The following is a 22,921-nucleotide window of genomic DNA, read 5'->3' as shown; positions in this document are numbered from 1 at the left end:
GGCAGGTGGATCACGAGGTCAGGAGTTCGACACCAGCCTGGCCAGCATGGAGAAACCCTGGCTCTACCAAAAATACAAAAAATTAGGCAGGCATGGTGGCACACGCCTGTAATCCCAGCTACTCAGGAGGCTGAGGCAGGAGAATTTCTTGAACCCGGGAAACAGAGGTTGCAATGAGCCAAGATCACGCCACTGCACTCCAACCTGGGTGACAGAGCGAGACTCGTCTCGAAAAAAAAGTAATAATAATAATGAGATACTATTGACACCCATTAGCATGGTTGAATATTTTAAAAAGACTTACAAAGTCAAGTGTTGGTGAGGACACAGACCAATAGAAATTTTCATACACTTCTGGTTTAAGTATAAATTAAAAGAACACTTTGGAAAATAATTTGCCCATATCTGATAAGGCTGAACATTCACAACTCTGGGTATGACTCGGCATTCCTTTTTCAGTTATATATTCAAAAAAATCTACGTCTATGTCCTTAAGGACATATACAGGGGTGTTATGAGCAGCTTAATTTGTATTAGTCTCCAACTGAGAACAACCTAGATGTCCATTAACAGTAGAGTAAATAAATAAAGGTATTTTCATACAATGGGATCCTGGCAAAAATAAATGAGCTACTGCTATGCAGAATGTTCAGTTAGTTTACCTACTAAAGTAGGTTGCAGTTCAGTTACATAAGGTAGCCTACTTTAATTTATGTAACTAACGTAAGTTACATAAGGACTCAAGTACAGAAGCATCCTCAGGCCACTTAGTTTCGTTTAACAATTCTCCCCTTTGGTCAGATTCTCAATTCTGAGAGATTGTCCAAAACTTTGGGCATTGATGCCACTCTCTGTAATCATTACAAAAGGATTCTTTTGGTTTCCATATAAGAATTCACAAGTCAGACATCACATGAGTTAAATAATTATTTATGTTCTTGCTGGTTTAGTTGAAGTAAAATCACTCAGTGCTTGATGGATGGCTGTATCCAAACACTTAAGACTTTACAGAATAGAGCACACCAAGGGGACTATTATAATGACTATCAGGAGGAAAATACCAAAGGACCGAAGTGTACACCTTAACAGTAGTCCTTACAAACTGAACTGATCTAAATCACACAAGTTAAAGTTCAGGCCAATATAGTTAGTTCAATATTATTTGAGTTCACTTGGCTATAGTCCAATTGTATGATGGCAATTTAGGGCCGTAGTTCTCTGTAGAATGGTCTGATTTAATCAAGTATCCACTTTCATTCCTAGCCTTTAATACAAATGATAGTAAACTGGAGACTTACTAGAAGAACGTCAAGATTTGAAAACCTTGGAAAAGTCAAGTTTGCCGTCAGATGTCTGCCAACGAACTGTTAGTTGCTCCTATAAATACATCATGTGTTCCTTTCCCTTGACAAATTCCCTTAATGCATTTGGTAGCAGTGTTTAAAGAAACAGCAGTACCAGCCACCTTTCTAGTTCAGCTTTCTGTAGTAGCAAAATCAGGTGAGAGGTAGGTACAACATTCAATTTTGTTCAGTACCATACAGAAGCCCCCAGCTTGAGGAAAAGGTAGATAGAAATCATGATGTCCCATTAAGTAATTTTGTTGAAGCTAGATGTCATTATATACGTTTTGGAGAGTGACTTCTACCCATTTGAACTACCCTTAGGAGGTCTGGTTGGCCACAAAGTCCAAGGTTGTTTTTTCAATGTATGGATTAGCTTCAAGTTTCATATTACTGGTACCCCACTACCACAGAGAGTGAGTTCCCAGGAATCCCACTGGAATCTTTCCTCAGTGATAACTAGCTTATGTTCATAAACCCAACTGTCACTCTTTTTTTTGCTAGAAAAACAAACACCATAAATCTATCTACAAATTATGTTCCATGGATTTTTTTGTGTGTATGTGAAAAAAAAAAAAGAAAGAGAAGAGATTTGGACATCAGGAAATAGGGGGAAAAGGAAGAAGTTAAGAGTTTGATGACAGAGAAGTCTTGATCCATCTTGGGAATGCTGTCCAAATCAAAGATGCTGTCTGCCTCTGGGGAAAAACCTTTTCTGGTCAGCTTTACCATAATGCCTTTAAAAAGTATGCAGTTCCCAGGGTCTGGAGGGACCCTTTTGAGTTGAGAGATGTGGATCTAAGACTTGAGGCCTTGAAGTTTGGCTGCAGAGAAGAATTTGGCATGGTCCCTCCCAACAGAGTTCAAGGGCAGTCATTCTCTGATGATTCCAAAATATCCAATGAAAAGCTTCCTTTACCTGGTGAAAATATACTTTGGCATAATGCATTAAAGCCTTGCAGCATGTAATCACATCAGTTTAGGAGAGCAGGAGATACATAAGTTTTTATTATTAGAAACATAGGCCTTTTGGTGACTATTTCATAAGGGATCAAGTTACGTTTTTCCACTGGGGCTGGATCTGGTTGCCATTAAGGCCAATGGTAATAACTTTAGCCAAGGCAATATAATCAATTTAGTTAACTTTGCCAATTTCAGTTTTTAAGTTCCCGTTTGTTCTTTCAACCTTCTCAGAAGACTGAAGATGACTGGGACAATGATAGTGCCATTATGTTAACAACTGATTTAATTGCTTTATAATTTTCCCAGTAAAATGGGTCTCTCTATTGCTGTACATTTCTCTGGAAATGTCCCATAAAGGAAATTCATTTTTGAATAACCTTTTGCTTACAGTTGTAGTATTGGTCTTCCTGCATGGAAAGCTTCTGTTCAACCAGAAAATATAGGCTATTACAAAAACATATTCATATCCCATGGAAGGAGGCAACTGAATAAAATACCTCTGTAAATGTACAAATGACTCATCAGGTAGCAGACATGTACCATTTGAACCTTTTATTATCTTCTCAAGATTAGGATTTGATAAACCAAACATGGGTTATAAACCAGTTTAGCAACTTTAGGAAAATCACCATACCAATATTTTTCTATACTTTGTCTCATTTTGTCTAGTCCATGATGAGTTATGGAGTGCAAAACTTTTAATAACGGAAGCTTTAAGGACTCACAAAGAACCAGGCAGCCAACCAGATAGCTGTCTAAATTCTTCATGAGTTTAACTCTAGATTTACAGACTCTTAAATCCGATTGTTTCTCCATCTCAGTTGCATAGCACTATTTATCAAATAGGTTATCATAGATAATTTGAGGATCAATCATAAGGAGTTCACTTAAATGGACTATCTTAACATTAGTACTGGCTGACTTAGCCTGAAAATCTGCCAAATCATTTCCCTTTTATTTAACTACTTCTTGTTTCACTTAATGCTGTGTTAGCAGTTTCATGAACCAGTCAGTTTCTTCATTAGAGTTCTGGGAATCCTCACCCAGGCCAATAGTATGATCTTAAAGTTATCAGAAACCTGAACTTGTCAGAGTCCTTTCCATAAATATTCTTAAAGATGAAACACTTTAGGCTTATAGTTGCTCAGGAAAGTACCAGAGTAAACAATTAACTGTGAATAAAAAGACTTAAAGTGACCATGGTTGAAGATCCAAGGAGAGTTCATTGCAATGATGACACAATTGACAGAGATACAGTTATTTCTGTTGCATATAGTAATTTAAGAAAACTAGAATTTTGACTGATAGCAATATGCCAGGACTATTAGATTTCTATGAATTTTATATAATTTATAAAATATATATTAATAATACATTCATACAAGTATGACTCAAAGGAGGTAAAACATCATTTCTTATTTGACAATGCTTCCCATATAATTTACCATATCAAGTAAGCCTAATTAGCTTAATATCTCCTTTATAAGAGAGAACAGTTTTCTTTTGATCAGTTCCAAGGGCCCATTTAGAAAACCCCACAGTTCAAAAGGTCAAAAAGACTTAATTTAAAATTTGATTTTTGGGAAGTATGTAAAAAACCAAAGTGTGTTAAAACACTTAATCAAAATAGAATCACAAGTTATTGTGAACAACAGTCACTCATTTAACGTGATAATGAAAAGACTTCAAGGCAAATACAGAAAGTTACAAAGTTGTAGAATAATGTTAGCTCTTTTCATAGTGAGAACTCAGTTTCCTTAAGTGATCAAAAATCTAATAAAGACAACATGGAGCACAGAAAATTATCTTGTTAAAACATAGAATCTTTATTTTCTAGGCCAGTTACCCTAAAAAGTAAAGAAAAACCATTCGTAATTTCCTATTAAAAGCAGAGGCCAATACTCTAAGAAAACCTTGTTTTTTTAACAGAAAGGACTAAATTCCAGTTTTGCTTCCATATATTATTGCTCAATTTTTAGAGAAACTTACAAATAATTTCCTTCTCATATTAGCTAGTTTGGTTACACATAAAATTTCTTTCACAAGATTCATCTTTCACAAACTTTCTACAACTTTCTTGTCCATTCAGTTTTTGTCCTACACTTCTCCTCTTCTCATTTTGGAACAACCAGTCATTCTATTTTAGGACAAAACTACTCTCTTTTTTCTTTTTTTAAATTTTCCGACAATTTATTTATTTATTTATTTTATTATTATACTTTAAGTTCTGGGGTACATGTGCAGAACGTGCAGGTTTGTTACATAGGTATACACGTGTGCCATGGTGGCTTGCTGCACCCACCAACCCCTCATCTTCTACATTAGGTATTTATCCTATTGCTATCCCTCCCCTAGCCCCCACGCCCCTGGTGTGTGATGTTCCCCTCCCTGTGTCCATGCGTTCTCAATGTTCAACTCCCACTTATGAGTGAGAACATGCAGTGTTTGGTTTTCCATTCTTGTGTTAGTTTGCTGAGAATGATTTCCAGCTTCATCCATGTCCCTGCAATAGACATGAATTCATCATTTTTTATGGCTGCATACTATTCTATGGTATATATGTGCCACATTTTCTTTATCTAGTCTATCTTTTTTTTCTTAATAAAACAAAACTACTTCATACTTGTCTATTTTCCCTACCAAAGGCATATTTTACTTTCCTCACATGATGGTGTTGTTTCCCTTGTTATTTCCATTTTTAATGACCATTTTAGAATTTTAGCTCTTTGTAGCCTTAATTCTGATGAAGACCCAACAAGCAATTTTTAACTGTCATGTACTGACATTTTATGAATATATAGTTCATAGTTTCCAGAAACATGTGCTTCCTCAGAGAACAATTTTTTAACGTTCACTAACAGATCCAAGTATATTTAGCTTCTCTATACCATATAAAAACAAGAAGCTGAAGTATATGTACTTTAAACTTATGTTTAGAAATTATTGTTTCAGTATTTTAACTTAGAAATGACTCAGATATTTCATAAATATCAACTATTTAATTTAACATAACATAACTTTAAAATTTCAAATTACTGAGAAAGATTTTTGAAACTATGACAAATTTATAAACTTTTATCTCATCTACATTCACCTGGTTTATTCACTTTTAACAGTTATGTTTGAATTTCCCATTAGGCAAAGATAGCCATTGAAGGAGTTCAGGAAATGCCATCTACTGTGGTTTGAATGTGGTTTATCCCCATCAAAGCTCATGTTAAAATTTTATCCCCAGGAGGAGTATAGCGGCTCATACCTGTAATCCCAGCACTTTGGGAGACCAAGACAGGAGGATTGCTTGAAGCCGGGAGTTCAAGAACAGCCCAGGCGAAAAAGCGAGACACTGTCTCTTAAAAAACATTGATCCCCAATGTAGCAGTGATGGGAGGTGGAGCCACGGGAATGTTTGGGCCAAGGGAGCAAATCTCTCATGCATAGATTAATGCCCTCCCTCAGGGGTGAGTTTTCGCTAATGCAGAAATGGATTGGTTTCTATGAGAACAGGTTGCTATAAAGTGAGGATGCCCCTTGGGTTTTGCCTCTTTGCATGTGTCCACCTCCTCTTTGACTTCTTCTGCCATGTTTTGACCCAGCACATGGCCCTCACCAGAAGCCAAGCAGATGCTAGAACCATGCTTTTTGTACTTTCATCTTGCAGAGCCATGAGCTAAATAAACCATTTTTCTTTATAAATTATCCAGTCTCAGATATTTTGTTATACCAACAAGAACTGGACTAAGATAGCAAATTGGTACCAAGGAGTGGAGTGCTGTTGTACAGACACCTGAAAATGTAGAAGCGCTTTGGAGCCGGGTAATGGGCACAGGTTGGAAGTATTTGGAGGAGCAAGATAGAAACACACTGTATTGCAGTGAATAAAGCATTAAGGACAACTCTGGTGAGGGCACAGAAGAAGACAGAGGAGAGAAAGTTTGGAATTCTTTAGAGATTGGTTAACTGGTTGTGACCAAAATGCTGATAGGAATATAGATAGCAAAACCCATTTTGATAAGGCCACAGATGAAAATGAGTAACAAGGCATTGGGAACTGGAGAAAAAGCCATTCTTGTTACACTGTGTCAAAGAACTTGACTTCATTGTGTTCATGTCCTAGGGCTTTGTGGAAGGCCTAACTTAAGAGCAATGGAATAGCAAAGCTGGTGGAAGAAATTTCTAAGCAGCAAAGTGCTCAAGAAGAGATGTGATTACTTTTAACAGCTTATGTTCAGTTATGACAGCAAAAGAATGACCTAATGGAGGAGATTATAATTAAATAGGAAGCAGAGCATAAAGATTTGGAAAATTTGTTGCCTGGCCATGTGGTAGAGAATGAAAAAATATTTTCAGGAGTGGAAACCAAGGGTGTGGCTGAGTAACTGGTTGCTAAAGAGATTAGTAGTGATGGAAGGAAGCCAGCTCCTAATTGTCAAGACAATGGAAAAGAGATCCTAACGGCATTTCAGAATTCTTTCGGGCTGCCTCTTCCATCACAAGCCCAGAGGCCTGAGAGGGCAGAATGATTTTGGGGCACAGGTTTGGGGCACTGCTGTCCTGCACTGCCTCAGAATTTTGCTCCCCAAATTCCAGCACTGAGCTCAGCAGTTATTCCAGCTGTGGCTCAAGCAGCCCCATATGCAGCTTGTGTCACTGCTCTGGAGGATGCAGGGAATAAGCCTGGGGGCCTCTATGTGTTATTAAGTCTGCAGGTGCCTAGAATGCAAGAGGTGTGGAGGCTTAGCTGCTTCTACCTAGATTTTGGAGGATGTATTGGAAAGCCTGGGAGACCAGGCAGAAACCTGCTGTAGGGACACAGCCATCACAGAAAGCCCCAACCTGGGCAATGCCTAGTGGTACTGAAGGGGTGGGGCCACCACTGGGACTCCAGAATTATAGAGCCACTGGCAACATGCAGCTTCAGCCTGGAAAAGCTGCAGGCATTTGACTGCAACCTGTGAGAGTGAGTAGGTATGTGGTCTGCACTCAGCAAAGCCATGAGGGTCAGCTGTCTTAGGCCTTGGGAGCTCACCTCTTGCACCAGTGTACCCAGGATGGAGTTGAAAGATACATGGAGTTAAAAGAGATTATTCTGGAGCTTCAAGATTTAATGTCTGCCCTGCTAGATTTCAAAATTGCATGGGGCCTGTTACCCCTTTCTTCTTTTGGCCAATTTCTCCCTTTGGCAATGGAAATGTGTACCCAATGCCATTCTACCATTGTATGTTGGAAGTAAATAACTTGTTTTTGATTGTATAGTCAAGTTGGAACTTGCCTTGAGTCTCAGATGAGACTTTGGACTTTCGAGTTGATGCTGAAATGAATTAAGACTTTTGGGATTATTGGAATGAAGTGATTCTATCTGGTATGTGAGAATGACATAAGTTTTGGGGGACCAGGGGTGGAATGCTGTGGTTTATCCCTGGCAAAATTATATTGAAATTGGATCTCCAATGTGGTAGTGTTGGGAGATGGGGCCTGGTGGAAGGTGTTTGGGTCATGGGGGCAGATCCCTCATGAATAGATTAATGCCTTCCTGTGGGGGTCAGTGAGTTTTTGCTGTCATAGGAACAGGCTAGTTTCTTGAGAGCAGGTTGTTATAAAGCAAGGACACCCCTTGGGTTTTACCTTTTCACACGTGTCAGCTTTCCCTTTGACTTTTTCTGCCATGTTTTGACCACGCACATGGCCCTCATCAGAAGCTGAATGAATGCTGGTGCCATGCCTCTTGTACTTCCATCCTGCAGAACTGTGAGGTAAATAAACCTCTTTTCTTTATAAATTACCCAGTCTCAGATATTCTGTTATAGCAGCATAAAATGGGCTCAGACCATCCCAAAATAAGTTGCTTTGCTGTATTGATCACCAGTAGGTAAGAACGGTGACGCTTTCTGAATTAATTTTATCTGCCTAAGGACAGGTTCTCCTAGAGGAACTTAATTGTTATCAGTCCTCCCCACAGGGAGTCTCAGCAACCAGAAGGTTAACTTTTATCAGAGGAGCGGAGACTTCATCCCATCCAGACAGACCTTGCCACAAACCATCATCTCTTCTTCCAAGACCACTTTCATCTTCCCAAAAGTCACTTATTGTGAGGATATCTCTCTTTTTTAACTTGTGAAAGCAAAATAAATCTTGTGACCCCAATTTTATTAAGCCAAAGGGAAAAGTTAAGCTGGGAACCGGGTCATGCAAACCTGCCTCCTCCTTTGGTTCCTGAATAAGATGGCTACAAAATGAAAAGCTACATGCCTTCCCCATATTTTGCCCATAAAGAATTTCCTAGCAAGCTCCAAGATCTTTACCCTAAGGTGTTTCTGTTAAAATTCACCATGGTAATGTGAATTGATAGCTTATCTTTACAGATGCAGTCACCCCCCTGCCCACCTGACACAATTGCATATCTGATTGCTCCCCTGCCCCATTTTGTCTATGTTAGCTTATGTAAAAGCAGATTCCCTGCATTTTTTCCTCTACCCCCTTTGTCTATGTCATCTTATGTAAAAAAAATGCAGATTCATCGAGCCAGACAAAGACATGAATGATTATTTTTCCCTACCCACCTCTTAAATGAAAATTGTGTACGTCTCAGTATCTCGCCCTTTCCCCTTTAAATCTGGAGCCCTCAAAATCATCTTCGGAGGAAGGCATTGACCTGTCTCCCAGGTGCAGGTCCTTAACTTTGGCAAATAAAGCTCCTAAAATGATTGAGACTTGTCGCATCATTTTTCTTGATTGACAATCTCCTGACCATTTTACCCATTCCAGTGAGAAGACTGAGGCAAATAACCTGTGCCCTTTTCTAAACTGACCTGCCAGGTTACTTCTCTAAGCCATTGCTAGCAAAGTTGTTCATTGTTATCTCCACTTTTTGGCTTTTTAACTTTCTCCAAACTTGGATAAATGGATCAGGCTGATTTGGGGCCTTATGTTAGGGGCCAGCAGGGATTCCCTTTGGTCAATCCAACCTTCAATAGTGTTGTATCAAAACCTTTCTTTTAACCCCACAACTGTCCATTTTATTCACCTTGTTTGTAATAACCATCTAAATTTTTTCTATCCTAAATTTGTATTTCCTAATGAATGGCTTTTAGGTAAAACGAGGTAGGAATTTTACATCTCAAAAGCATAGCATTTAGGTTTCAGGCCTAAATATTATTATTTGCTTAAACCAAGAAAGAAACATATAGGTTAAGGCCCAGTTAAGATAAGATGGCCAGAAAAAGCATCTTAAACAAAGGTAAGGCTTCTTATGTAAATTTAAGCCAAAGCCTTCTCCATTGTAAGGGTTTCTAGTGACTTAGTCCTCCCTCTCTTCCCAGTGCAGGGAGGGAGACACTCTTTCAAATGACAATTTTCTGTATAGATGAAAAACTTTCTTACAAAAGGGTCTCAAAATAACCAGCTGAAAATAGTCCTTATGCCAGAAAGGCATATTTTGTAGACTAATTTGACTAAATCGGCGGTTTCCCAGCTCAGCCTGTGTCTTTTAGCTAGAATACTAAGTGAGTGGTTCCCACTGAAGACTAGGCCAAGCATTTTGCATGCCTGGACTCAGCACGGATACTTCTAATCTTGCCTTATAGTCAGAGACTGCTTCATTCTTTTCTGTCTGTTTTTAAGATTGAATGATAGACCAGTTGATTGTTTAATTTTTTTTCCAGGAAAGAGTTCTGAGGCATACCAAAGATCATGACAAGGAAAAAAGGGAACAGTTGTTAGAACACTTTGTCAGCAGTGGGTTAGAAGAGGGGCATTAGCTGACTGAGAGGTTCCCATGGGAGAAGCAGGATCAAATAGAAAAACGAAGAGGACTAATTCTTACAAATATTTTTCAAAAAATGGTCAAAGTGTCAATTAGACATATTTGGACATGGAGACCTTTCAGACTTGATTTGAAATCCCTAATGAAAAAAAATTATTATTTTTTTCTGGGAGATTAGTAGATTATTGTCCTCGGAGCGAAGACTTTGGGGGCTTCCTCTGGTGGGGAAACAGTGCACCCCAAAGGGAGTGGGTCCATCAGATGGCTGGTGTAAAAATGGACAATATATTTTCCAGTGGGCTGGCTGTTTATAATAAAGACATCTGGGGACACAGAACTCACCAGTTTGGAACCCTTTGGTTTTGATTTAAAATATATACAAAAAAGGGCCAAGTGCAGTGGCTCATGCCTGTAATCCCAGTACACTGGGAGCTGAGGTGGGCAGATCACTTGAGGTCAGGATTTCAAGACCAGCCTGGCCAACATGGCAAAACCCTGTCTCTACTAAAAATACAAAAACTAGCCAGGTGTGGTGGCAGGTGCCTGTAATCCCAGCTACTCAGGAAGCTGAAGTGGGAAAATTGCTTGAACCCAGGAGGTGGAGGTTGCAGTGAGCTGAGATCACGCCACTGCACTCCAGTCTGGGTGACAAAGTGGGACTCTCTCTCTCTCTCTCTCTCTCTCTCTATATATATATATATATATACACACACACACCTTTGCCTTGTGTGTGTGTGTGTGTGTATATATATATATCCTCTTGGTCCCTGTAATTATTGTAGTTGTGAAGATGGGTACCTGTTTGCCTTTTGTAAGGAGTCTTTTAGAGAATGCAATTTTTGGTTCATTTAGTTTTTTGGAAGTCTCTGTGTACCAATAAAAAATACATCTCTTTGCTTTTGAGGCATTTTTTATTCCTTCTTTTCTAATGCATCTCACAAGTGAACAATTTTACCTAGGTTAAAACTTCCTACTGTGACCACTGTAACTCTATAATCCCTTTGGTAAGGTTCATCCATTTCTCTAGAAAAGCACGGGTCCCAGGCCTGTAGTTTTTACACATGAAATTGGCTGGAGTTCCAGATGGAGGCATTCTAGATTCCTTGGATACAGTTGAACTCATGATTCCCTGTCTTCTGGGAACCTTATCTACTGAACCCAGTCTGGTTTCTGTCTGACCTAGTCAGTTACTTGAGGCCTCCTTACAGAACCCAGTCCTGTTTCTTTTGTGACTTCTAACCCAGTCTAGATAAAAAGCACTCAAACTTGGAGAGCTCAAAATACAAGTTCATGGAGCTCAGGATCTGAGAGAGAACTTACCTATGATCCTAGTTGCTGCAAGAAGTCAAAGGGCACAATGGGCCCAGGTGGGTACCTTTGCCTTCACTCAGGGCTCCTGGGGAGTCACTGGAGTTCTACTCTGGACACCACTCTGACATCAATCTGTTAAAAGAAAAACTCTAGACAAAGTAAAAGTGTCAATTAGACCGGTTTCGACATGGAAATCTTTCAGACTTGAGTTGAAATCCCTAATGAAGAAATATTTTTTTATTTTTTATTTTTTTTTTGGTGGGGGGTTGGAGATTAGTAGATTATTGTCCTGGGAATGAAGCCTTTGGGGGCTTCCTCTGGTGGGGAAACAGTCCAGCCCGAAGGGAGTGGGTTAAAACTTAACAGAGTTTAGTTGAGCAAAGAACAATTTGCACACAAAATAATGATCAGACAGCCCTCAAAACCAGAACAGATTCAGAGAATTCCAGACTGCAATGGGGTCAGGCAGCATTTATGGACAGAATACGAAAATGAAGTACACAGGCAGTTCCATTGGTTACAGCTCAGCATTTGCCTTATTTGAACGTGGCCTGATCAGTGGGGCACCTGTGATTGACTGAAGCTTGGCTGCTCTGATTGGCTGAGACTCAGCCGTTTGTTACAAAAGTATACTCCTAAGATAGGCTTTCGGTGAGCTTACCTGCTAAGATAGGTTGCAGTTCATTATACAAAGCCTCAAGTACGGAGATATCCTCAGGCCAAATTTAGTTTAATTTAACGTTGGGTGTGGAGCTTCTGAGGAGCTGATAATATCCTAATTATGACTCTGACTGCTGGTGATAGGAATGTATTCACTTTGCAAAAATTCATCAAGTACTTCTCTATATGACATGCTCTATACTTGAACGAGAATGTATTAAAATGAAACAAAAAGAATAAAGGTTTAAACATTCCTTCCTCTTTTCTATTGGATCTCACAGGATTATTATACAAACAAGTAACATCAGGAAGTGAAACATCAATATAGTATATTTTGATTTACACACTTATAATATGCTTCCAAATTGCTTAGCTGCATAATTATTTTGTGTGTATATTATGTGTAGTGCATAATTAACGTTTATGGAACAGTTGCAATTTTCCTTCCATTTGCTTCTTTAATTCTTGTACAAAAATGGTATAGCGGGCAGGTCAGATATTGTCTTAAATTTACAGATGAGAAAATTTAAAATTAAATGCATGCAGTGCATTACATACCCCCAGCCGGTTGTCTATACTTTTTGTTCAAATTAAATACTAATTCTAACTGGGTAACCTTGGGTAACCTCAAGTGGGTACCTGGAACATATCCAAGGTCACCCAGCTAGAATTAGGATTTAATTTGAGGAAGAAGTATAGGCAACTGGCTGTAGGTATGTAATTCACTGTCTGCATTTTTATCTGGCTTCACATTTCAGAAACCCCAGGTTGAAGGAATGTAAGAGCTAAGACCTCGGGTGCAGTTTTCCTTCCGCTTCTCTAACATGGCCAGATTGTACAATCTTTCTGTGTTACAGTTGATACCCACTAATAGACTCTGGCTGGAACACGACATTTATCTCCTTCTCATTTGTACTGCACAAATGAAGTTAAAATAATGGCACTTTGTTGGCACTGAGGAAAGCCAGTTCCAAAGTGTCCCACTTTTTCTCTGCTATTCAGCATTTAGAGCTGATGCAAAATAACAAATGTCTGGCCCAGTTTGAGAACACAGCCTGGTGGTGTAGTAAAGGCAAGGACTCGTCCTTCCAATAAGTGCTTAGTCATGGGGTCTCCCATTCTTCCCACGTGGACCCGCCAAGTCTCCTTGGGGAGGGTCCTGGAGTGGCCATCAGTAAGAGTGAAACAAGAAGGGGAAGTCTGAGCTGGTGATCAGGTGATCCTCTTTGAGTCTTAGAAGTAGGAAGCGGGAAAGGAGGCTAGACAAGAAGGGGGAAGACCCTCATTTCAGTTAAGACCCTATTACGTCACCCACCAGCCATGGGAAACTGAGCAAGCCACAAAACCACATCATCACGGGGTATTGTGGAAAGAGCCCTGGATTTCCAGTCAGGCAAACTTGGGTTCAGTTCTGACTTGGCATCTTAGCAGCTGTGTGACATTGTTCCAATGCATCACCTTCTCTGGACCTCATCTTCCTTTTCTGTAAATGAAGGGGGTTCTTTGGATGTCCTTGAAGGAGCCACTTCCTGCTAGCCATATTATGATCCCCAAGGATCCATATCCCCATCTATAAAGTGGGGAGGGTGATTCCCAAAGGTTCATCTTCCAGGCTTGCTGGGAGAGGCATGGGGATCAGGCAGCAGTGGGCGCTTGGGAGTTTTCCTCAGTGCTAAATGTTTGAGGTCGGGAGCTGCTGCCTAGATTTTCAGTGGCATAATTACTAACCATTAACCCCACTTTCTTTTCCAATCTCTTTCATTGGCTGTATTTTGTTGGAACAATTATCTTACATTAGCTGGCTTTTGTTTGTTTGTTTGTTTGTTTGTTTGTTTTTAGACGGAGTCTCGCTCTGTCGCCAGGCTGGAGTGCAGTGGCATGATCTCGGCTCACTGCAACCTCCACCTCCCGGGTTCAAGCGATTCTCCTGCCTCAGCCTTCTGAGGAGCTGGAACTACAGGAATATGCCACATTAGCTGGCTTTTTAAGGTCTGTTCATCCCTCAGTGAAGGGGTAATTCAGGTTAATCACATAGAACTGGCAGAGCAGTATTCCACTGGTTACTGGAAGGAGGGAGAGGTCCTCTTGTATTCTGATTCTACTCATGCTCTCCCCTTAACCCCTTGCCATCTCAGGGCTAAGCAGTTCCAGGAAAGCACTGAGCACATGCACGCGTGTGCACGCGCACACACGCACACACACACATCTGCTGCATCCCTTCTGAGGCTTACTGGTTTATCTGTGGAGACAAGAACTAAGCCACAGCCCTGTGGGGAGGAGCTGGGGCCAGGACTCTCTTGCAGAGACTGCTAGAGCATCCAGGGAGGTCAGGAGCAGGGATGCTGGCTTCAGTGGTCTCCCTCTCTTGGATTCATATGACTTCAGCCATATCCACATCCTTGTGGTCACTTTAGGAGGTGAGGATCTTGTAGGGTCTCTGCCCTGTGGAGATGGCAGGACTTTCCCTCTGGACTTAAAAGAACCATCAGATTGTCTACTATCTAACTCTGTGTGTGCGTGTTTAAAGGAGGCACAGTGATTTTCCCTCAGGGAGGCGTCCCTGAGGCCGGCACATTAGTGGCAGAAGGGGTTTGAGAGCTCCAGAAGGGCAAACATTGCCGTTGGAGTGGCTAGGCTCTGACATCCAGCCATGCTCCCCCAGGGGGAGTGTCCCATTATAATCCTCGGAGGCTGGGCTCAGTTGAATAGTGTCTCCCAAAACTTCATGTTCACTGGATCCTTAGCATGTAGCTTTATTTGAAAATAGGATCTTTGCCCAAGTAATTAGTTTAGTTAAGATGAGGCCAACTGGATTAAGATAGGTCCTATCAAGCCTGTAATCCCAGCACTTTGGGAGGCCGAGACGGGCAGATCACGAGGTCAGGAGATCGAGACCATCCTGGCTAACACGGTGAAACCCCATCTCTACTAAAAAAAAAAAATACAAAAAACTAGCCGGGTGAGGTGGCGGGCGCCTGTAATCCCAGCTACTTGGGAGGCTGAGGCAGGAGAATGGCGTGAACCCGGGAGGCGGAGCTTGCAGTGAGCTGAGATCCGGCCACTGCACTCCAGCCTGGGCGACAGAGCGAGACTCCGTCTCAAAAAAAAAAAAAAAAAAAAAAGATAGCTCCTAATCCCAGGACTACTGTCCATATAAGAGAGGGAAATTTGGACAGTAACACAGACACACAGGGAAGAAGTCCTTACGAAGACAGAGGCAGAGATCAGAGTGACGTAGCTGCAAGCCAAGGAATGCCATGAAAACCACCAGAAACTTGAAAGAGGCAAGGAAGGATTCTTACCGAGACCTTTCAGAGGGAACAAGGCCCAGCTGTCACTTTGATTTCAGACTCTGGCTTCTGGAACTGTGAGGGAATACAGTTCTGTTGTTTTAAGCCACCCAGGGTGTGGTGCTTTGTTATGGCAGCCTTACGAAGCTAATATAGAGGCCAAGCTTTGATTCTTCTTGGGACCATGCTTATAGTTTAGCCCATGCTTTTCCCAGCCTGGGCTGAACTCTATTATTCATTTCACCAGCAGCTCAGCTTCAGATGTAAATTTGCTTTCGAAAGTCCCTGTTCCAGAAGAGAAATTACCCAGCTGAGTATAACTCAGCCAATACCATATCTATTCATTGCTCTTTGGACCTAAATGAGAAAGAGAGACTGTCTTGTCTCTCCTCAGCTCCCCATTTTGTGTTCATCTTTGTAGGTCTTGGTGGAATCTCAGGATTCATAAAGACCTAGATCCCCGGTCCCCAGGAATGTCAGGCTTCTCTTGGCAATATCCCCACCAAGAGGTCATCTTGCCTATGGCTTGGGCCTCTCTGGGATCTTTGTAACGTCTTATTGCTCTTTCCCTTCCACAAATAAGTGTTGACTACCTGTTGTGTGCCAAGCGTAATGTGGTAAGCAAATAGACTCAGTCCCTGCCCTTGTGAAGCTCACATTTTGTTGGAGATTTGATGCAAGAAAGCTCTTCCTCTGTTGGCCCTGCGATCTGCCACCCATGCAATCCAAGGTCTAAGTTTGTGGAGATTGTGGTACTAAATCCTATACCACTCCTTCGGAGGCTGGATGTGTCCTGCTCTCACATCTGGACGGTTGCAGGTATCAGGAAAAGATAAGACAGTTGAAATGGCATCTTCCTGCCCTCCGAAGAGCCTGGGTTGCTATAAATTGTCCCCAGATCCATTTTACAAGGCAATTGGTATTTTAAAACACTGTAACCATGAGACAATTGGTAATTTCCATGCTTTTTTTAATCTCCAAATCAAATTAAACATTGGGCGTGTGAACTGGAAGGAATAATTGTTTTTATTATGTGAGTCACACATTGTCATAATTTTGAGGTGTATTATCACACATGTATTTGACATAATGCAACATATATCATGTAAATTATGTAATCTGTTCTAATTAAAATGTTTACAATGTACTATGTATTTTATTGTATCAGAAATAAAATATTTGGCAAGCTTACCAAATTCATTGAACAATCTGAAGACATTTTATAGACATTTAGAGCTGGCAGGAACTTTAGTATTTATTTGGCTTTCCTATTTTTATGACAGAGGAAACTGAAATGGAAAGAGTTAAACTAACCCATTAAATAAATCACTAGAGATAGATTAGAGAATCAAACATCATCTCTCGGCATCTTTCTAGCAACAAGTTGAGACAGATTCTCATTTTGTGGATATTGAAGGATACTGAAGCTCTTGAGAAGTGAAAGCTTTTGATGTCCAGCCAAGGTCACATGGCTGGTGGTTCCATATATGTGAGGTGTACTGTGCTTATAATGTGAGTTATGTATCTTGATGTCTGGATAGAGATAGAGACTATTTAACACGTGTTTCTTCTCTACTTTAAAATCCTATGGTGGGGGTTGGGTTTCTGTTGATGAGTAGTGGCATAATAACCCTTAATGGACCAAGGTTGATGCTGGCAGGGGAGAAGGTCTTCTTCCCACTGCATGGGGTGGTCGAGATGGGTCTTCATTTGCTCTCAACAGGATGGGCCTGGGACAAAGCAAGATTATGTACTTCCTGTGCTCAAAGAAATCCTCAAGGTTAGTGGGGTCTCTTGGCAGGAGCCTTTTGGGTACTGAAGCCAAGTAGGAAACTGGCTTAAGGAAGCCATGCTTACGAAGAGATCCTGGAGCATCAATCCAAACTATCATATGCTTCTGGTGCAGATGCCAGTTGTCAGGACTTTGTCTCAAGATCTCTGCTCCAGGGACACAAGATGCTGTCCTCCTGAACTCTGGTTTGGCTCCTCAAGCCTCTGATCCAGGCTGCTGATCATACAGTGTTGCCAGAACAACCACTGGAAGGGCCTGAAGTGGGGTCGGAGCATCATTGATAGTGTCTTGGGGCTCAGTTCTTCTTAAAGGTTGAGTGAAGCTCATAGACAGTTTTGGCAAAGTTTTACACCTACCATAGGTAAGGTGTCAGAGAGGGTTATGTCTGGAGAGAGAAAGAACTAAAGCTAATTTATTCCATTCATTGATCCATTCATTCAAAAAATATTTACTGAGCATTTTCCATATACCATTCCTATTTCAGGGTGTTGCTAGATACTGCAGTGAATAGACAAGCTTCCTGCCCTTGTAAAGCTCCCATTTCAGAAGAGAGACAGATAATACACAAGCAGACATCTCCATGTAGAATGTATCGTCACAGAGTGATGAACCTTATGCAGAAAAGCAAAGGACAGCAAAAGCATAGAGGGTAATGAGATGCATATTTGTAGGCAGGGTGCCTCAGACACCTCTAAAGTGGGCACAATCGAGCAGAGAACAGAACACAGTGAGAAAGCAAACCCCTGTTCTATTTGGAGGAACGGCATTCTAGACGGAGGGAACTTAAGGTGCAAAGACCTTAAGAGGGAAGCATGATTGCAGTGCCCAAGGAAAATTACAGAGGTAGGTGTGGCTGGATAGGAGCAGGGAAAGAGGACAAGGGGTTAGGAAATCTCATCTCCAGTCCCAGACCTTTAATACCTATCTGTGAACTTGGGCACATCACTTACCTTTTTAAAACCTTCTTAAAATGGAGTTACCTTCCTTTTGTTGTGTTCCTTTTGTTTACCTGGAAGGATGGTTGTTAGTGTTAAAGGAGATCATGTAGGTAAAAACATTTTGTAAACTGTTAAGAAGCAAGCACATAAAAAGAACTATACTTTTTTTTTTGTTTATTTTATCATTATCCTGGGTATTCAGAAATAACCCATCATGTGTTAACTGATGGTGAAAACACAAGATACAATCTTGGTGAACTGCAAGCAGACTAACTGGTTAAATAGAGTCTTTAAAGGATGTGAAGATAGAAGAAACTGCATTCATGTGGGCTTGGTGTTTTTTCTTTAAGTTCTAGAGGATTCAGTCCCAACTCCCACAAACTTCTGTATCTCCTGGGATTCATGAGACCAATGGTATTCAGAATAATGGTCTGTGCCCTCATGCTTTCCATCTCAAGCCAAAATTTCTTTATAATCCCTGAGCTCTATTAAATGAGTCTGGAAAATGATCTTGATTTTCTTGTAGCATTTCAGCAAAGTTTGTGAAGTAAAGGGACATTAGGTCACCCACTGTGTTAGACTATATTACTTGTCCATAATTCTTTCTTTCCTCTATGTCCTAGCCATGGATTATCCATAGCTCTAGTATACCTTCCTGCACTATTGATTTGGGGCTTGGTCATATGGTTTGCTTTGGCCAATGGGATGTGGGCAGAAGTGACATAGTGCAAGTTCCAAGCTGAGACCTTAAGTGAGTTTCTTCCAGCTCCCTTGTAGCTTCTGCTCTGCATTATAAGAACATGTCCCACTCTGAGGGAAGACACAGAGAAGAGATCTGAAACAACCCAAAGCATGGGTCTAGTCTAGTTTGTGGAGCTCTGCTAAGCCTAGTTGAGAACAGTCAAACTAAAGTTGACCCATGAGTATGAAATGAATGCTTAGTATTGTAAACCATTAGGATTTTGGGATTATTTGTTACACAGCATTATTACAGTAAAACTGGTTCATGCCACTGAAATGACAGTAATATTTTTAAGCCACATCAACCTCTTCTCCAGCCACTTTGATTCTCCAGGGTTACTCTGAGCTGTCTGGGGAGCTGCTCAGCCTGCTCTTTGCTCTCTTCTGTGGCTTTCTCTCATTTGTCCACATCAATGACTATTCATTAGGTAGAACAGGATTAAAGAACAGCCTCACCAGGTGTGGTGGATCATGCCTATAATTCCAGGATTTTGGGATGCCAAGGCAGGTGGATCATTTGAGGTCAGGAGTTTGAGACCAGCCTGGCCAACATGGCGAAACCCCATCTCTATTAAAAATGCAATAAAATTAACTGAGTGTGGTGGCACACGCCCATAACCCCAGCTACTTGGGAGCCTGAGGCAGGAGAATCACTTGAACCCAGGAGACAGAGGTTTCAGTGAGCCAAGATCATGCCACTGCACTCCAGCCTGGGCAACAGTGACATGCTCTTACAAACCAAAAAAAAAAACAAAAGAACAGCTTCCATGCCTATCCCCACTACAACACCTAACCCCAAATCTGGCCTGTGTTGATACCAAAAGGAAAATTTTTAAGTTAAGATAGCTTATAGAGCCCTTTGAGATGGAAGACCGGAACTGCAGGTACATCAGTCTCTTACGGCTTCAAATGAGAAATAGTGGTGCCACAGAAAACCATATGCAATTGCAAAGTCACCTTTATGTTTGAAGACTGACTCATATCAAAAGCTTTGAGACTTGGTGAATAAAGAAATAACTTTCCCCTTGTCAGCAACTGCTATCACTTAGGTTTAACAAATACATTCAGAATTTACAGTCCAGTATCTCTGGATATGCCTACCTGATGGAAAGATGAAAAATCTTCAATGGAACCTCTAGCTCATTGTAATTAGAAAAGCTTCCCATAAGACAGGCAGAGCAGGGAGAATGTAATATGAAAACCCAAAGGCATAAGAGACCCCTAGACCAGAGAGTCACCTTGGCACCTTCTGGCTTCAATTGTGTCTGAGTCATAAACTCTGGACACCTCAGGGCTGGAAGGGGTTTAAAGATCATCTGCCTGTTCCCTGTCCTAATTCTTGAAACTTCTGAAAGCATCTCTGAGAAGTGCATGTCTATCTGCAGACACTTCCAGCGAGAGAAAACACTTCTTTTCAAGGCTATGTATATCATTTTTAATAACTCTGTGCTGTGGACTGAATGTATTCCCTGACCTCCACCAAGTATGTTAAAACCATAATTTCCAATGTGATGGTATTTGGAGATGGAGGCTTTGAAAGTTGATTAGGTTTAGATGAGATAATCAGGATAGAGCCCTCATGATGGGACTGGTGTCCTCACACAAAGAGGCACCAGAGTGGGTTTTGTGTTTGTGTTCTCTCTCTCTCCTGTTTGACATCTGAGGATACAGCAAGAAGGCCATCTGTAAGCCAGGAAGTAAGCCCTTACCACACACTGAATTTGCTGGTGCCTTGATCTTGGACTTCACAGCCTCCAGAATCATGAGAATATAAATGTCTGTTGTTTAAGCCACCAAGTCTATGGCAATTTGTTGTTGCAGCCCAAGCTGACTAACACATTCTGGTTGTTAAGCAGTTTTCTCTGCTACCAAGTTTCTCTCTCTCTCTCTCTGTGTGTGTGTGTGTGTGTGTGTGTGTGTGTATGTGTGTATCTCACTCTCTCCCAACTCTTCACCAATTTTAAAGGTTTAGAACAGGAGGATTAAGCCTGTAAAGGATTAGACCCTGTAGTAAACTTTTTGGAGCTTTGTGGGCCATATAGTCTCTATATCAACTACTCAACTCTCACATTGTAACACACAAAAGCAGCTATCAATAATATGCTGTGTTCTGATAAAACCTTATGGACACTGATGATTTTTGCCTGTCACAAAATATTCTCTTTTTGATTTTTTCCAACTATTTAAAAATGTCAAAACCATTCTTAGCTTGTGAGCTGTACAAAAATGGTTTGAGGCAGATTTGGCCCACAGGCTATAGTTTGTTGACCTCTAGCAAAGCTTCTCTCTCTTTTTCAACATAGTCTTCTTTCAATTATGAGTAATTTCTACATCATCCTGGAGACTCATCAAACACATGTCGAGCACCTATTAAGGGCCGGGAGCAAGACTGTATCGGGTGATGGTAACATGAATCTGACAATGACATGGTCCCTGCTCCAAGGAGCCTGGGCAGAGGTGGAACTAACTTCAAGGACATCTCTCACCTTCACAAATCCCCAAAGCCCTTAAGGTTGGAGAGATGCCTACCTCCATTTAAACTTTGCTTGAGCCCATTAATTTTGCTCTTGCCTCATGCTCAGTGCACAGTGCAATAGAAGACCAACTTTACCACATTTCTTTTGATTATCTACTTACCTTTGGCTTTTATGGGTCTATTTTAAGTCCCGTGACTGTGACCTTCTGTTCTTCTAAAGGAGAAGACAAGGAGGAAGACAACACTATCTTTTACTAAGTTAAGTGACTTAATCATGCAAGAGTTACAGGTTTCTGTTCATTTGCAACATAGCGTGCTCCTGGATCACTGCAATAGCAATTACATTCCAACCATCAATATTCCTGGCAATGCAAAGCTTCTCTTGGTTGCTTTCCCCATCTGTGCAGTGCTGGGACCATCTGAAATGGTTCTAAGGAGCTTATGCTGCCCATTTTGGGGAAACAAATGGGTCGGAACTCAGCACCACTGCCAGGGTAGAGGAGTCCCTATGTTAAAGTATTAAATTGCAGTTTTAGTGGAAATTCAAGCTTTTGTGTGATGGTGAAGCAAAGTCAAATGGTAGCATTCACTCTGATTCATAAGCTCTAACCCAATGTTCTGTGGTCTGGAGGCTCTGGATTCAGGATATCAGTCTAGGACACAGTCTACCCTTCTAGGCTTCCTCTTGACTTTCCTTCCAGGAACCCTCTCCACAGTTTCCATACTCTGCTTCCAAGAGCATCAGATAAATTTCCCTGGTTCAGACATGGAATTAAGAGAATTTTGCCAGCAGAAAACCTCTATCCTGTGGGCTCCCTTTTCTTCCCAAACTGTCCCCATCCTTGACGGGGCTGGCTGTCCTGAGATAAGTAGTAGATCCTGCTCTTTGTTAGTGGGGCTCCACCACACTGCTCAACTCCAAAAAGGGTAATAAGATGTTTAGGTTTATTAAATTCAATAAAAATTTCCAGTATGAGTTCATTAGCTCACTCATTCATTTATCCAGTGAACATTCTAGAGAAACTACTGCTTCCCAGGCTTCAAAAGGGACACACAGATGAAAAAGGCTTGGCCCTAGACTCTGGGGTCTTGGTTGGAGGGCAAAAAAATGATTGAACTCAGATGTTACAAGTCCCCTAATAGAGGAATAAACAAGACTCCATAAGGCACCAACAGGGGATACCCTCCTGCCACGTGAAGGGCACCATTGCCTAGTTGCCCTGAGGACTGGAGTCCCAGGCTAGGGGGGCTGAAAATCCAGCCAGCTCTTTCTGGCTTACTTTGCAATCCTCACTGCAATAATGATATGTCTGTTTCCTAAGGTGGAAAGCCTCATGCAAGTCCCCACCATTAACAGGAATAGAGCTCCCAACATTTACCGTGCTGATTGCAAAGGAGGTCAGGGATCTGCAGCACCAATAGTAACAACAACAGTAGCCAAAATAATAGCTGTTTATGGCGTGCTTACTGTGTTGTGTGCCTGGCACTGTGCTAAGCACGTTAAATGCACTTTCTAATTTAAACTTCACAACAACCCTTTGTGGCATGTGCTGTTTTCATACAGAAGAGAAAATCAAGGCCAGAAAAGTTAACCACTTGCCCCAGGTCTAAGAAGTGAAACAGTCTAGATTGGACCCAGGCAGCCTGA

This window comes from Theropithecus gelada, chromosome 20 (genome assembly GCF_003255815.1).
Source record: "Theropithecus gelada isolate Dixy chromosome 20, Tgel_1.0, whole genome shotgun sequence".
Taxonomy (NCBI): Eukaryota; Metazoa; Chordata; class Mammalia; order Primates; family Cercopithecidae; genus Theropithecus; species Theropithecus gelada.
This window is presented reverse-complemented; position numbering follows the sequence as displayed.